This window comes from Crocodylus siamensis, chromosome 12 (assembly GCF_052110815.1).
Source record: "Crocodylus siamensis isolate JL-2025a chromosome 12, ASM5211081v1, whole genome shotgun sequence".
NCBI classification, from domain to species: Eukaryota; Metazoa; Chordata; order Crocodylia; family Crocodylidae; genus Crocodylus; species Crocodylus siamensis.
Genome location: NC_143406.1, coordinates 2,378,888 through 2,394,644, shown reverse-complemented (window position 1 = coordinate 2,394,644; position 15,757 = coordinate 2,378,888). Strand labels below are relative to the sequence as shown.

Genomic DNA, 15,757 nt, shown 5'->3' with positions numbered 1-15,757 from the left:
ATGCATTTCTGAGCTAGAGCAGTAAAGGGCTAGAATTTATTTCCCTTAGGGGTTTTAAACACGTATAATGTATCCACGTATGTAGCGTGTTTGTGTTTTTCACATAACCCAGAATTCAGAGAGATGAGGTTTGGCAAGCGTGTGCCACTAGAGAAGGCAGGGAAGCTCTTTATAAATGAAAAACAAAAAAACAAAATAGCATTTGTTTTCCTCCTTATAATGAAATGGGACAGATGCAGAGAGCTACCCACTAGAGTGCTGGTTATGTTAGCCAGGAGGTTGCCTGCTGCAGGCTAAGCTGATAACATGCACCTTGGCTCTCTCGCTTTCCATGCCCTGTCCCCTGTGCACTGCTGTCTTCTCCCCATTCTATCTTGGGGGGTCCCCGAAACTCCCTCTGTCCACTGTGTTTGCGGGGTTTATGTCCCCAGTTCTTTCCCCAGGCCTAAACCTGTGCCCGTGCCTCCAAACCTCTACCCTATATCAGGTTGTCCACTCTTCCCCATGTCAGCTGTGTGCAGGCCCCACGTTTCCCATTCCTCCTTTGCTTCAAATCTGGATTCTCTGTTCTCCCCTTACTGTTGCACTGTGCCTTTTCCTTTCCACACGGTTGTGTGCACTTCTCTTTCTCTGCAAGATGTATCGTTCGTATGTCATTGTAGTGGCATGCTGGTGAGATGAGGCTATTGTGATGCTGGAAGGGGTCCCAATTTTCCCCCATATTAATAGGGTCCCTCCCATTGATATTGTGAACAATGGTCAGATTAATTTGGGGATCTGTAAGACATGACATTCCAAATTTAGCATGTTAGACCTAAATAGAGAAATGTCATCCAGCTGGGTGTACACCTGACACACTTAGCTAATGATTTTTTTTCTTTTTTCCTCCCCCACCTATAAATCAGAGACTTTGTTGCTAGATTAAAACTAACCAGGTTGTCAGCGTTTGAACTCAAGCTTGAAGTGTAAGTTTTGACCCATCCAAAACTCAACTTTGTTTTACGTTACTGCACTGTTACTGCACTGTAATAGCAATAACTTAGGGAATACCTTGGGTCTGATCAAGCTACAGTTTAACTTCCTCCCTCTGCAGTTTTTCACTCCTCTCTGCATTTAATTCAATGAGGAGTGGGGAAGGTATAACCAGTGTGACTGCTACTTCATTTGGGTTAAAGTGTGTGTGTGAGGTTCCCATAACGTTAATGAAGGTAGATACCAGCACCCAGATTAGTCAGCACCCTCTATTAGTCATACATATAGTAAAATTCCCACCAATTTATTAACAAATAGCGTTCTTAAAAAAGCACGTATTGTGGGAATAAGTGTCAGGGTTAAGTCCCATGGGAAGATCCCCTGAGGAAATATTTCTGTATGCTGTCACGAGCACACGCACCAAGATCAGATCATAACTGCAGCTTCACTCTGGTTCAGAACAGAGCATACTTGTTCATCTATCTTCAGAGGAGATGACTCACCCATGTGAATGCCTGTGGTGGTTTCTTGCACATAGCTGCCTTTTGGTGCCCTTGCCCCCCCTGTATTCTCCACTCCCTGGGAAAAGTGGTGTTTGACGAGGGCAAATGCAGAAGTTGAAAAGAACAGGGCCTTTAAAGGGCAGGTATATTTGAACAAATCAAAGGAAACTGCTTATAAAGCACATGAGGAATTTACTGCTGTTTTGAGGTAGAAGCAAATCCCGCAATGAAATTTTTAAAGAATAACTAAAGTTATGATTAACCTGCGCCGGGGCAGGGAAATGGAATTGGTGCAAGCTGCTTGCCTATAGAAACCATAAAAAAAATTGCACAGTTCATTCTAGCTGCATTAGAGTCTGTGGCTTAGTCTAGTATTGTGCATGGACCTTTGCAGGAAGCTAGATATGGATATATCCAAGACCAGATACAACAGAAGCTTTGCTCTGATTTATTAAAGTCATGTCCTTGTTGAGGATGGGCCTCTTTGATAATCTGCCTCGAATCAAATGCAGCGCTGCACATTTGGTAGCTAAGCTGCTGTCAAAGGTAGTTTAAGGTCGGCCGTATGACCATACATGGACAGCCAGCTGCTGAAAAGGACACAGATTTGGTGGCTACAGAAATCTTCCTCCCTCAACATTTGGAGCAGAGATGGAGATCTACCTTGATCTCCTTCCAGATGCTCATGAGTTTTGCTTTTTTCCAGGCCCCATCTTAATTCTGCCTCTCATACATTGGTTGTGTTTTGGAGAGTGGGGAGCGCTTGGATATGGTTGTGCAGCAAGCTGGAATAGGCTAACTGAGGGCCAGGCTGATTTGCCTTGGAACCCACCCAGTTGCAAGGATTTTAAAGTGAGCCAGGACAGGTCTTCATGCCAGTCACATACCTTCTGACAAAATCCTGGAAATGGACTGCAGTGAGTCCAGGTGAAGGCCGTGCATTATTTAGGTGATATGCCTGCCACCTTCACGTGGTTTTTCTCACATGCAGGCATTAGATTAAATAGCATTAAGAGTTGGATAAACTATCTTGAAGCTGAGATTGAGTTTAAGCCAGCAATAAATATTTAGCCTTCACAGACATTGCTGGCCAATGCTCACTTTCTCTGAAAGAGAGGGAGGTGGAATAAGTGAGTGGGGTTGAAAGGAAAGGCCTGCTGAGTTTTCAAAATACGTTCTGCTCATTGCTAAAACAATGCCATTGACTGTTTCTTCTCCTCTTACAAGGGAAGTAAATGCTAGGAGAGCTAAAGAGATTACCATCTCTTGCTGTGCTTTTCACCAGCAGATTTCAGAGTTCTCCCTACAAAGGAAGCAAATGCCATTATCCCCATTTTACAGAGAAACTGAGGCACAGATAGGTGAAGCATCTTGCTTAGGGTCATCTAGCAGATCAGTGGCACAGCCAGGAACATAACTCAAGGTCTCCTGAGTCCCAGCCCCGTGCTTTCCCCATGGGACCATACAGCTGCCCTTGTTGCATAGTCTGCCATAGAGAACAGGAACCTTCTCTTCCCCTGCACTCTTCTGGATGCTGCACTGTGTCAGGGTGAATGCCCTGGTTTCTTATCGGGCTGGTTCGCTTTGGAGCAGGGGGCATTGGAACAGGTAGTGTTATCTAGCTGGTGCAGTAAAAAGAGCAGGAAGGAGAAGGGATGTGCTCGTTGCCATCAGTGTTTGCCCTTGAGTTGTGAAGTGAGTCAGCCTGGATCGTAACCGACTTTCCTTACGATTTATTGGATTTTGTAAGATAAGTGATTTTTGTGTTTTTTTTTCCCTCCCTCACCCCACCATAGTTGAGTCATTCTCAGTGCTATGCTTTATGTAGCATTTATCTTAAGCTTGTTGGAAGACGAGAGAGATTTTTCCACCCACTCCCATCACATAAGCAAACAAAGGTATTGCAAGGAGTGGCCTCCTCGCAAAGAAAAATTCCATCCAGGTTCAGGGAGAAATATGGTGGGGGGATCTCTTTATTGCGCCATGAACCCAGGCTCTGTCATTCACACATGTAATCTATTCTTGGAGGTGCTTTAAGTCTGAGGTCATTTACTGAGCTAGAGATGGGTTAAAGCCTGGGTGCTGCTGTAACTCAGTGTTTTGCACTGAGGGTGCAGGAAAAAAATCCTGTGAGTGCTGATAGTCCCCCCCTCAGTATCTTACCCCAGTTTTTCCTGGGGGGCAAGTCATGTAGCTGATGCAGTTGACTAGAAAAGAGTCCTAGGGCAGTGGTGCTCCTTCTTTTGTACAATTAGGCCTGATTTTAAAGTCAGAGCGGAGCTGAGGGCTGCATAGAAAAGCGTTGCCAATGCACAGTTGGCTCTGAGCTCACCGGCTGTCAGTGAAGACCCTGGCTGGAGTCAGAGTGCTGGGGACAAATACCGCTGCCACTCAGCCCTTCAGTGGCAGTGGAAAAGAGGGGACAGGTGGTGACAGCGTTTACCCCCTGTGTTCCAGAGCTGCACAAGAGCGGTGGCTCCAGCCAGAGCCTGCACTGACCTGCTGGGGAGCTCAGACAGGAGCATGGTGCTAGGTGACAAGCCATTCGCATAGGCTTTGTGGGCCACATCCAGCTGCAGGCCATAGGTTGAGCACCACTGATCCTGGAGTTAACTCAGCCCAGAGAACTGGGATATGCACCCAGGCGCACACAAGAAGTGGAGAACAGTGAAGGCACAGTAACACGGGATTAGTCTGGAGGAGAGAAGACTCAGATTGGATTTAATAGCAGCCTTCGGCTCCCTGCAGTTGCAAAGAAGATGGAGCTGGGCTGGTCTCGGTGGGGGCAGGTGACAGGAAAAGGAGCAGTGGGCTGAAGCTGCAGCAAGCAAGATTTTGGTTGGATATTAGGAAAAACTTTCTCACGAGGAGGGTAGCAAAGCACTGGAACAGGTTACCCAGAGGGGTGGTGGAGTCTCCATCCCTTGCTGTTTTTAAGGCCTGGCTTAACAGAGCCTTGGCTGGGATGATGTAGTTGGGGCTGGTCCTGCTTTGAGCCAGGGGTTGGACTAGATGTGACCTCCCGAGGTCCCTCCCAACCCTCACTTTCTATCCTCACCCCTTGGCCAATCCAGATACTCAAACTGGCCTAAAATCTGGACTCTCGCTGCAGTGAAGGTGCATCTTGCTTTCTTGCAGGTCTGGAAATGTACTAAATAGGCTTGCTTCCTTCCTTCCCTGTGTCTTGGAAACCATGGCCAGACACAGGTTCTGCGAGTCTAATTTAGCTAAGAAAGTTGACCCCTTCTATTTTGTAAAGCCTGGGAAGTGGAATGGGTAAAACAGTTCACACTGCACTAGATTTACTGTGGTGTAGCTGTAGATAACTGATGCACAGGAGTCAGTGTGTGTCACCAGGCAATTTTCTTCCTGGATAGTCCGCACCTTTACGGCTCACAGAACAACTACATTTTTTCTGCACTTGATCAGGGTCTGCTCAAGCTTGCTGTCAAACCTGTCTCTGACAGGGAGAAGGATGCCCAGAGCTCCATGCGGAGTGGGTTGTTAGGATGTGCCCCTGCTCACCAGTGACAAGTTAAGGGAGGGCAGAGATGGACAAGACTTAAAAACCAAGGTGTTTATTGCATCATAAAGCAAATACTCCAACATGAAAGCCAGTTCCCCAAAGAGGCAAGTAATAAATCCCCCTAATAGCCACGAAGCACAGTATTTCAAGTCCAAATGCTATCCAAGTAGGTAAGACTTTACCAGCCTGCCTGCACTCCCCATTGGCTCTGCCTCCTAAACTCGTTCTCAACCCTAATAGACATAATCTCCCTAGTGCTGTCCAATTTTTAGCTACCGAAGAGGGAAAGAAGCCTCTGTTTTGAAGATCCTTTACTTCTTTCAGTATGTTTTCCTATGAGAAGTGTCCACCATGAGCAGTAGCAAGGCCTTCTGCTCCCTCCTTGTATCAGAGTGACTAGGTGGATGTGTGACTTAGTCCTTCCTGTTTTCCCAAATAAGCCTACCATTCATTAAGCCCTGAATCCACCCATCCAGTAAGAGGGTAAAACCTCCCAGGATTGACTTCCCACAGCTTTCTTTCTTTGAAATCAAGCCATTCCAGCCCGCACAGGGAAAGTAGAAGCTTTTATCGTCCTCCTATCGCAGGTTCAGCCCCGAGGCTTGAACAGAATCATAACAAGGGAGGCACATGCTAGCTTGCTAGAAAGCACTGACTCCTTTTTTTGTCACAGGATTTGATGCTGATTCAATAAAACTGAAGGTCTGCATGAGCTAGGAGAGGGTCTTGTCTTCGGTCCTGGGTTCTTCTGTTGGATGCAGTCTGGCATTGGGAGGCTGCAGCGTGATGGAACAAGAAACTTGGCTTTTATACACTGTTACCACAGCTTTTGAATTCATGCCCTTGATCACGCAGCTCAGCAACCTTAAGATGAGCACAAAGACCTGCTTTTGTAACACCCTTCAGAAACAGTCACAGTCTTTACAGAAATGAGATTATTTGTAACCACAACACTTGATCAAATTGGGCAAGATTCAGGCACAGACTTCCTTATTCAGGGTTGTGCAGAGGGTGGTCATGAGTTCTGCAGCTGGAGGCGAGGTGCACAACCCAGTCTTCAAAAGGGGTGTTTTCCTGAAAACTGTGCATGCTTTATAGATTGCAGGTCATGAAGCTGAACCACAGCACTGAGAGAGTGAAGATATTACAGGCTGAGCTTCGTTAGCTTGTCTTCTATTGCTCTATATCCAAAATAGCATGTATTGTCAGTGGTTCTCAGCCTGTGCCCATCTGCCAGATGCAGTCTTCAAAGGCCCATGTGAACAGCCTGTCACCTAACACCATATCCCTGTCTGAGCTCACCCACGTGTCTGCATGGGATCTAACAGGAACCATTGCTTTTGCACGGCCCGGGAGATGAATCTGCCACTTGCTTCCTTTTTGCAGTGTTCGGCCTGCCTCTGAATTCAAATTGAATTCAGCCCAATCGTCCTATAGGTGTGACCCCTCTCGTTACTGCTGTTTGTAACAAGGGGGTCCAGCAGCTTCACATGAACTAGCCCCATCAGGTCAACTTCCCTATAACGATTTTCTTGGAACAGCCGGTTCTACGGCATGCTAAAAGAGAGGCTGCTTTTGACACTCGAGTACCACAGGAGCTGGTACAGGAAGCAAGCAACCATGCCTCGGTTTGGGTGAGCTCGTTTGGGTACAGCTAGCAGTGGTAGTATGCATTTCAGCACACTGCACGTTGAGCTCTGTGTTACTGTGGCTTCATTGTTAGCAGTTCTTGAGCAAGCAGTTCTTGAGCTAGCTTAAAGGTAGCTTGAATACGTCCACAGGATCTTCAAATGCTGCTAGAGCCATGCCGAAAAAAGTGATTGTAGTGCTGGAGGGAGGAGAGATCTCTCCTAGATGTCGGGGAAGGGAGTGGGAGTGGGAAAAGGGAGAACCTTTTCCTCGGTTTGACTGGGAGTTGTGTAGCATTGGTCAGAGGATTTGTTCTTATGGGGGATAAGCAAGGAAATAGGAGGAAGAGGGTGGGGTGGTGGAGTTTTCCAGTTTTGAGATGCTGTTTGAGGCATCCTTATCTGCAGGTTGCTTGTCACTTACTGGAACCTGCCTTGAGCCTTTCCGGGTAGAGTGGGATAGAAATCTAAAAATAATAATGATAACGCTTGGCATCATAGGAGAGGGGCCAGATAAAAGAACTTGCATGGTGATGCTTAGCCTTAAGAAAGGAAGCTTCATAGAAAAGGGCCAACTAATTTAAAATGGAAGATGTTAAAAAATGCCAGGTTATAAAGCATGCTGGAAGAAATGCTGGCTTGCTGATGCACATTGTTGGAGTCTCAATTAACTGTAACTGCACAGAAAAAGGAGCTTGGGGGGGGGTCACCATGAACAATTTAGTGAAAACATCTGCTCAATATTCTGTGATGTTCAGAAGCCCAGCTATGGTAGGATGTATAAAGAATAGAAGAGAATATACTGTAAGCCATTTACTTGGACAGTATGCCCTGATGTGCGATACTGATTAGCTCTGTTTAGCACACATCAAAAAGATATATTCCAGAAGTAGTAGGGGTCTAGAGAAGGACTGTAGAAATGACTGGATGAATTTGAAGGTTTCTATATGAAGAGAGACTGGAAACATTTAGGACTAATTTAGAGAGAAGTTGTAAAATTAACATTGCTAGAGAGAAGGTAAATTGCAAGTGCCAGTTTAGTTTCTCATGATACAAAACATGCAGTCTTCACGGAAATCAGTGGGCAAGGCAATAGATTTAAAGGAATTACTGTTTTATATAATGTATAAATAACATCCAGGACTCCTGGCTGCAAGATGGAGTCCAAGTATTTAGCATTAAAAAGAAACTGCAAGCTTTGTTGGGAAATATTTCCATTTGCATGAATTACAGTTTTAAAACCCCTTATATTTTAGGGTCTAAGCCAGCTTCTAATTGGAAAAGACTTCCCTGTGGGTAACTTGTTCCTTAACTGTCCATGATGATCCTCTGGATTCCTATTTGAAATCTCTGAGTTTTTCTGGTGAATTGTGTTTGCCTACCTAACAGTGCTAACATTGTGTGGTTGTTATTCCTGTAGCACCCTGGAAAGGACTTGAGACACCCCAAAATGCCACAGCACCCTTGCTGAGAATCTCAGGACCGTACCCTGGAAAAGGGTGCTACGGCTGCAGGCTCTAGGAATGGTGAATTGGTGCCCAACCTGTTTGTCCTGATCTAAATGTTAGCGGTTGTGAATGTGTGGCTCACGCCTTGCTAGAGGTTCACCAGGGGGAATCCTACACTGGGGGCTGGCATTAGCTACCAGACTGCATCTGAGCCCATAACTTTTCTATGGTAAACTGAGGTATTACCAACCGTGTCAGCGTAACCAGTTCACGATATGTACGTGATCTATGAATGCCATGTTTGAGACGGACGAAGCATCTCAGGATAATTTTACCTCTTCCTTGGGTTTTTTGCTTTCTCTGGTCATAATGGGTCTGAAGGCTTTACTTGGACCCAGCTACTTGACTCCTGTGGCCAATGTTCACAAGTGTGAATGTGGCTAAATACCTACTTTACAGATTTGTTGTGAGACTTAAATTAATTGCTTCTAAAGGGCATTGAGAGGGTCCGATAATAGATGCCGGAGAGGTGCAAATTATTGGTTCCGTCCATTTTGCTAGAAGATGCATGCAGGTATATACTATGATCATGGAAAATCTGCCAGTGCGTATGCACGTGCAGATGCTACAGCAGATCTTTCATATTGCCTGCCATTTGACATCCATCACTGCATGCTAGCCTTTGGTACAAAGACCCCTTCTTTGGTCTAGGCACCTAAAAATAAGTTTTAGATTTAATAAATCAAACCTTCTGTCGTCTGCCATGCTGATTTATTGAAAAGATCTTTAAATGGTGCCAGACTGGTCCTTGTCTGTGCTAGGCATTCCAGCAAAGTGTTCTGGTGCTACGTAGAGGGAGCAGGTCTTTTAAAAAATATTTAACTGTAGCATGAGAATAAAGGAAACGGATAAGAGCGAAGGCATCTTTGAAGAGGATTTCTGGTTGCTGCCCTGTAAAGTGCATTTCCTCTAGCAACAGACTGTGGTATGGAGTGTGAACATTTTGGTGGAAGACAGCACTGAACCACTCTTTGCTGAAAAGGTATCCTTCACAGAAATCAGTGGGCACGGCAGTAGGTTTAAAGGAATTACTGTTTTATATAATGTCTAAATCACATATAGGACTCCTGGCTGCAAAACAGTTCAAGAATTTAGCAGTTAAAAGAAACTAAAAGCTTTGCATGGTAACATTTCCATTACCATAGAAGCTTTGATGCCCACATCAAACGGACGGATTTGATTTTTAGCTTCCATACCTGCCATGTAGAAGCCTCAGTCACTTGCCTGTGGGGCTTAGTGTCCTGGAGGATTTTGCTGTTGGAAAAAGTTCACCTTAATTGGTGCATTTCAGAAGAACGAAGGCCTGAGCTGACTGTGCCAGATTCAGGCATGATGTTCACATGTTTAGATGTCCATTGACCGCTTTAGGACTCCATACGGTGGATTTTGGTTATGAATTTCCTGTTTGTTTTGTTTTTTTCATTTTAGGTAGTTATGAACAATACCTCCAATGGAATTTGTTTGTATAAATGATGAAAAGTGTTAGGGGTGAGGGATAGGAAATTGGCTCTTGTCGTTTTCAAACTCCTCCGTGGTGAGTCCTTGGAGAGGGAATGTGCGAGTGCACAATTCAGGGAGGAGGGATGGGTCGGGCTAATCAGTCATCATTTGTGCTCAATAGAAGTGATCTGTATCGGAGATTAGGTGCTTAATGTAAATGTTTTGTTTTGCCATACAGATCTGTCCTTCCCTTGACAAATCCTTCCCCAATTCCTTGCTCTTGTGGCCTTTTCTTTGTTTGCACTTAACCTTTGAAAGGTTGCATTTTTTCCTGTATCGCAGAGAGGGGGGGGGGAGAGAGAGAGAGAGAGTCAGCTACCACTGCTGCTTGCCTGGAATGAAAATGAAGCCAATTTCTGCTTGGCAGGGTGAATTTTCCCCCCAGGCCAGGCCAGATAAGGTCCTGAGAATACCTGTATTCTGGGACGCTGCCAGGCCTGTCTGGATGGGAGCAAATATTGTTGCCCTTCAGGCTGTGATGGAAGGTGAACTACTTTGGAGCCAGCCAAGAAGGGGCATGTGTTGCAGTTTCCCAACATTACTGCCCAAACAGTGGCATCCCCATAGTGGACAGTGGAAAAGTTGTGCCAAAATGGGTAATGTTTACCCTAAAAGGCTTGGTGCGAGCAGACATCTGCCTGTAATGCAAGAGGTCTTTTATTCATCCGCCTTCGCTGGCCTAGGGAACAAAAGACCTCTGGCTCCTTTTGGGTTTCTTTTGCTGCTGAGAAGCTGTCAGGCCTGTTACGGCTATGTCTTCACCATGCAAAATGGGGTATTTACATGAAGGTAACTGCTGGCATGGGGTGTGGTTTTAATCTCTGTATAGCCAGCCAAGTTGTTTACAGAGGAAATAGGGTTGGTCCTGACTAGTTGCATCAGGATGAAAACTTATCAGTACCCCACACCCTAGGATATTACATCAAGATCACCATCTTAATATAAAAACACACTTTTGCTATGAAGGTAGCCTTAAATCTGTTAATTTTTAATCCATTGGCATACTCTCTGCTTGACTTCAGAGCATTAAAGACAGCTGCAAGGTGCCTCCTTCAGCTTGGAAAAGCCTTTTTTTAAAAAAAAATACTTCTCCTTAGTGGTTCTTTAAAACACAAATGCCTTTTGGGAAAAGATAGCTTCATCAGGTCTGAAATTCACCTTGCAATGTCAGCGGGTCCCTCCTTTGATATGGCTGTGCCTGGCTGCAGCCTGCCCTTTGGCCCAGCCGGCATTGTTTGAAATCTTACCGGTGCATCTGAGCCAGGTTCCCAGACCACTCCACGGCGTCTCAATTACAGCAGTAACACCAAGTGACATTGTTAGGCTGGGTGGCATTCGAAGTCCGTGAAGTCACTGTGTGGTTTTCCTTGTTTCCTTTGCTTTAAAGCTTAAGACCTGAGGGTGCAGGGCACAGGGATTCACAGCTCTGTCGGCATTAAAAAATCGCTGCTGCTGGCCCTCGTGATTTTCCTTGGCATAGAGATTAAGGTGCTGATGCTTTCACTTCTGTTCTGTCGTGTGGAAATGTACAGGGCATTTTGGACATAAAGCACCAAATGCAGGAAGGAATTTGAGTTTTGCATGAGCTGTATTGCCCAGTGCTTTGGACCAGCTCTCCCCCTGTTAGGGATGAGCTCCCCAGTGATGGGTGAAGTCAATCAGGATGATTTCATTATCGATCTCGTTCATAGAGTTTGTTCATCTGGTGCACTGGCTGTATTTCTGCCTTGGCTGCGTGGCCTCGGTAGCACTAATTGCCACCTCGCACTGTTTGGAAGAGATGGTCTCATGCTGCATCCTCTTGTGACAGTCTCTGCATTTGAGAAGTGGACTTGGGGATAAATTAATAGTGAAATGAAGCTAAAAGATGAACACTAATAAGACTACGGTAGGTTATAGCAGCTGAGTGAAACATTTTATTATGCACCGAATATAGGAAGTATTGGCTGATGCTTGGTATGTGAACTCCTTGGGTGCATGTTAAACAAAATTAAAATATTTTACTTATCTTTTCCTGTCATCTGTTGTCAACTTGGTGCATCGGTGTTGAACTGCAGCAGGATACTCCTTCCTCTATACCACATAGAAAACAGTCCCTCCCGTGAGAAGCTTACAGCTTAAAAAGATCAGTGCCCTGCTTTCCTTGACAGCCACGTATGCTTGGTACGTGCTTCATTATCCGGTGTGAACTCCTCTAGGTACACTGGCTTCACTTTACATTTCTGAGGCGTGCAGGTTATTGGTGCTACCTTGCCACTAGCCATTTAGCCTCATGTGGCAGGAGTGGACGTTGCTTTTTTTTCGCTTTTTTTTTTTTTTTTTTAGCAGAAACTTTTCTTTCATTGAGGGGAAAAATGTGACAACCAGAGGAAACAAGGAGGAAAATTGTTTGAAAGGAAGCAAGCTTCTGGTTTTCCTGGGGTGGGGTGGGGTGGGGATTTGGGTTTTGCTGTTTTTTTTTGAGGCCACTAAGTACAGCAAAGAGTCAGAGCAGTTATGTACCAAAGTTTGAACAAGTTTGAACACCAGCAGAGCTGACCTAGCTGTTCGTCTTTCACCAACTTCCATGCGATAACCTGGCTCTTTCTTTTAGGTGAGATCTTAAAAACTTGCTGGCCTGTCAGCTTTCAGGACACATTATATAAGAGCTGTAGCATTTGGGAAAAGATTTCTCTTTCCTCATTGTTGCATTTCTTAATTGTTTTTTCCCCCTTTTTCCAATGGTTCATTGCCACCCACTATGCCAAAGGCAGCTGTATTCATGCTGCTGTGTATACAGGCACTTGAAAATGCTTCCTTTAAAATGAAAGCTCCTATATAAATACAACAATGTTGTGTTGGTAGGCTTTAAACTCAAATATCCCTTATGCTTTCGTGTAATTTAGTCCAGGTCACGGATTCAAAGTCTTTTCCCAGGTTCTTTTTTTTTTTTTTTTCTTTCCCCCCTCCTGCACCTGACAGTTCTCCTCATCCTTTATTGTTAGCTGTCTCTCTCCCCCTTACGTCTTCCTTCCAGCTACGCAAAGAATAAAAAGCAATTCCACATAGGTAACAGTTGGTCTTTAAGAAAAAAAAAGATTCAAAGAAGCTCCCCCCGTCACAGCAGGGATTTTAAAGGAGCAGGACATTATGGAAGCAGGGCAGCTGACTATTCGTGCGCTCTCTTTCTCAGTCTAGTTTAGGCACAGCACTTGGTACTTTGTTTTACTTGGCCTTTTTGTGGCTGAATTATTGAACAGAAATGACTGGTGCTGAACTCCAGTGCTGAAGACCTTACAATACAGGCAAATGTGTTTGTACACAATTGGGAAAGACAGCTGTTGCTAAGAGGTTACTATCTTGTGGCTAGATATAATTAAAAAGGAGCATTATTTTTAAAACATATTATATGGAGTGTACACTGAAATGCACCTTTTCTGTTCATCCCTAAAAAACTAACTGACTGACTTGCTTTCTAGCTAAGTCTTTTCCGTTCACCCAGCACAGAAGCTAATTTTCCTGAAATGCTGCATTCACCTGCGTGTCCTCAGCTAATGACTTTGTAGATGCTAAGGAGAAAAATAAACTCCCCAAAGACCTTTAGCATATTGCCTGCCAGAATTATGCATATTGCAGCAAGGTAGTTATTAGCAGAGACCCTCGATGTGAATTTTAAAGACTGCTAAACGTGATTCCCCTCTCTCCCAGCATTCAGTTAGTGTGGCAAAAGTCATTTCTGAAAAATTTCCTGGTATTCAGCATCTTATCTTTTATTTTTGGAATGGTGTTTGATTTCATTTCCTTGGAACGTATGCCAAAAAAATAGACCCCTCTTAAGACATTTATCAGTGTGGATCTAGCAGGAAGGCATGAAAAATAGCTTGTTCCTTTAACCTTGTCAGATTTAGAAACTGAGAGAGAAGGTCCCTGGGCACACATCCCTCCAGAGATTAATATAAGAATTTTTCCCACTATTCCATTTTCAGTCTTCTGTGTTAAAGACCAGCGCAGGGAATTTGTAGTTCCTCCTCTGTACCCCGTTTTCTCCCAGGCAGAGTGGAAAGGTAGCAGCGAACAGGGAAGGGGGCAGAGGGTTGACTGATCTGCACTCCTTTTCAGAGCTTTGGAGAATATAAACATGACCTTGGTCACTTGAAAATCCTGCTTGACAAGCATTTTATACCAAAATTGGGGAAAACTATTTGCGTCTGTGTTAGTAAATAATGGGACCAAGACTTGCAAAAATAGGCTGCTAACGTTGGGTTCCTAAGTCCTTATATAGGCATGCAAGTGGTCTTATGCTCTGAGCCCCCAGCAGCTTCCATTGATTTCATGGGAACTTCTAAAAACTTAGCATTTCTGATGAGCAGGCCCTATAAAAAAGCCAGCCTTTAGGCACTTACTTGAAGATCACGCCCAAGATCCCTTAAACGACTACATTCTCTAGCTCTCGGGAAGAGAAGCACCTGTCAGAGGAGTGTGCTTTCTGACGATCTCAAAGTTTCCTTAATCATATTTGGTGTAGAAACCACATTAAAAAGTCCACCTGCATCAGTCAGGTTTAAAAGGTTCTTGTCTCTCAAACTGGTACGTTGTGTGATTGATTGATTTTTAAATAATGCATTACCCCGGGAGGAGAGCAGATAGACACTGAATTTACCATCTCACTATGGTGTGAATACTAGTGGAGAACACACAAGGAAGCATCTTTCAAGTAAAAATGAAATGGAGGTCTTTCTTAGTGTGGCATGTTCAACAGCTTTTGCAACATCATTCCTGAAGTCTTGGTAAAATTCTTCTGCTGGCAAATTAAAATTCCTGTAGTAATTTAAATTGCGTGTTGCATTTTTCGCCTTTCTTAAAACTGTTGCCTAGTGGTACTTTAGCTGTCACCCACCCCAGAGGAGGCTCTGCTGCTGGGATGAAGCGAGTCTGATGCTTATATAACAGATATTTTGCAAATTAACATGCCAATATTAGTTAAGCACGTGGAGTTCCTCGGGTAAAAAGGATTGCAGAAGTAAAGGGTGTTGTACGGCTGTAGATGCTGATGAAATGCTCTAGCATGATATTTAGCACGGGCTGCAGAGACACCTATTGGTAGGAGCAGAGTAGATCATTTTAAATCAGCTCTACTGCTAAATGAATGGAAACCTTACAGTAGCCTGTTTTTTGCTTCCTAGAGCTATAAAAATGTTTGTACATTAGTGACATTGCCTAGTAACGGCCTGGGAGTGCACTTGCGTCCTGGCTCTATTTTCAGGTGCTTTTGAATTTTTGCTCTTTGAGACAATTTCTTCTGCCTAGGGCTCGGCTGGACCCAGGAGAGAATAAAAGTCCATTACATTATTTTTCCAGGTTCATCATGATCATCATGTCACGTGAGTCGCATGAAAAAGAAGAATACTTCTTTCTCAGTAAAAAGGGACTGAGTAACAGCAACAGACCATCATGCTAGTAGAATATAAAAAAATGTAAATGCTAATAGTGTTTCCAGATTAAAAATCTATATAAAATATATTGAAATAAAAATGAGGAGTATACCTATATAAAAGGATGCAGAAGTATCTGTATGCAGAAGAGTCTATACACAATAGACTTTACTCTTGCATAGTGGAGATATATTTAAACGGTGGTTCATTCTTAGCCATTTTTAAAAAAAATACCAGTTCTTAAACTGAAAAAGGTGACTTAAAATAATTAATCCACTTGATATGAGTACAGGGAGTAACAAAGCACTAATCTGCATGGTGCCTGTTTGCAGTCCGTAGGTGATTTTTCACCCTACCCCACTCAGGAAAAGTTGGATTTTTGTGTCCAGTTAACTGTTTAAGCTACTAGACGGGGTCACTCTTGTCCTGTGACATCGTCCCTTAAGTTATTCAGATAGGTTTATTTGAGCACACACTTACACTGCATGTTCTTACAACAATAGCATGCTTTGGTTGAGACTTTTCACACGCATCCAAAGCCATGTCACTGCAATTCGGCTATTCTCAAAGCAACTCTGTTGTACATAGGGGATCCCCTGGTACTTCTCTGATTTTAAGAGAGGCTGGGAAAAGCAGTCACTTTCTCCAAATTTTTCCCCTTCTCAAATTTGTGTAAATTCCCTCATGTCAGCAGTCTCTCCCAACAGAA

The 15,757-nt window shown here is 44.1% G+C and overlaps 1 protein-coding gene across 2 annotated transcripts in view; it reads left to right on the top strand.

Moving 5' to 3' along the window:
• FBXO42 (F-box protein 42) overlaps positions 1-15,757 on the top strand; it is a 74,163-nt gene that overhangs the window by 40,248 nt on the left and 18,158 nt on the right. The window lies entirely within an intron of this gene.